Here is a 2,010-nt window from a genome sequence, read left to right as displayed (position 1 = left end):
CATGCATATCATCCACAACCTGCAAGGTTAGTGGGAAGAGAGAGTGGCACTCTTAAAGCACAATCGAGGAAAACAGGGGAAGAAATTGGAAAAAATAGGATTTATTGTCTACTATTAGTAATCCTGCATATGTTTGTAATTCCCACAGCATTGACCTTTTGAATTAAAATATGGCAGACCTCACATTATTTCACAGTTAAAACCTTTCCAGTGTCCAGATGAAGAGGCTGAACAAGCCTTGGAAGAGTACATGACATAAAATGCTAACATACAAGAAGTTGTTTGTGCTAGTTCTAGTCCATGAGGACCAGTGGAGCTGCAAATCAAAACTATGAAATCTGGAGAGGGGGTGCTACTGAAGGTGATTATGAGAAAAAACTGGTCCAGTCCAAGGTAGTAAGATCCATACCAGGTATTGCTCACCACACCTACAAAAAATACAATAGCTGAGAGGAGATCCTAGATTCATCTATCTGACTGTAAACTGGTGACGCCCTTATTCTCATAACACAGGCCAGGGACAGTTAGTTACATGCCAAGCTCCCTGAGGCACGAGCCTGACTACACAGGGGACTTTTTCCAATAGGAAAGAATCGTCTCAAACTCAGTGAAGAAACCATCGGCCGACGGGGGCATAGGGTGTGATATAAAATATGCAGGGACAGGTAGAGAAGGGTCAGGAAACCAGCTGAGAAACAGATGTCACATCTCCTCCCTTAGGTAGTTTTCACAGTATTAATGCATCTCTAGTGGAAAAAAAGAGTATAATACACAGGATGTAATGACCTTAGAATCAGGATGTGTTGTCAAAATCAAAAGTTTGAACAAATGATGTTTACTGTTTGACCCCATTTTACCTCACTGAGGTAGTGCATTGGCACAAACCTACAAGGTCCCTCAGATCTTCAAGTCAGCATTTTTAGAAGTTCCTAGAGCCAGGTATAAACGCTGGGGTGACCGTGCTTTTACTGTTGCAGCCCCTAAATTGTGGAACAGTTTAACTTCTAATGTTAGGTCAGCTACTGACCTCAGTGCTTTTAAATCATTGCTTAAAACATATTTATTTGGTTTGGCTTATGAAAAACAGAAGGCCTGATGCATTCCTTTTATTTCCTTTTGGTTTTAATTTGCTGAACATATGTTAACTGTGTATCTGTGATATTGTGCTTTTATTTTTCTTTTATTTTGGACTGATCTTAATTACTCTATTTTAGTCATCTATTGTGATTCTATTCTGCTATGAAAGGTGCCCTGGTCAGCTGAATGTTTTTAAAGTGTTATACAGTGGTCGCTCACTATAACACGGTTCACCTTTCGCGGCCTCGCAGTTTCGCAGATTTTTTTTTGTGCAATTTTGCATGCTTTTTTGCATGCCGTGTCTCCAGAATGCGTTCAGCTTGCCAAATTTACATAAATCTTCGATCGCTAGCAGTGTGACTCTGAAGTGCTGTACTGTATGTTTGCAAGTTTTCTCCCCAACAAACCCCACAATGTCGACGAAACGTTCTGCACCGTCAAAGGCACCTGTGGTAGCACCCACAAGGCAGGGGAAGATGCTAACCATCGCACAAAAAGTTGGACTTCTGGACATGCTAAAGGAAGGTAGAAGTTACGCGGCTGTAGTGTGTAGTAAAGGGTTTTACAGCCTTAAAACATCTATAATAATTGTAAAAAATAAAACTGACTACTTCGCGGATTTCACCTATTGTGGGTTATTTTTAGAATGTAACTCCCGCGATTAACGAGGGACCACTGTATACACAAATTTGACTTGATTTGATACTGCAAGGCAAAGCAACGTTAGCAGTTATATTGTTTGTATTTGTTCTACTGGACTACAATTAGGAACAGCCCCCCAGTCAGTTGAAAGAATTGGCAGACTACAGGATTACCATGTATACCATAAGGGCATGACAGGTCTTTTTCTCTAACCATTGAACAATGTTAATCTTTCTTTACTGTTTCCACCGGCGAGACAAAGGAGACGTTCCTCCATTAGCAGCTGATATC

Source organism: Monopterus albus, unplaced genomic scaffold (assembly GCF_001952655.1).
Source record: "Monopterus albus unplaced genomic scaffold, M_albus_1.0 scaffold127.1, whole genome shotgun sequence".
In the NCBI taxonomy this organism is placed as follows: Eukaryota; Metazoa; Chordata; class Actinopteri; order Synbranchiformes; family Synbranchidae; genus Monopterus; species Monopterus albus.
Note: the sequence above shows the minus strand (reverse complement) of the source record.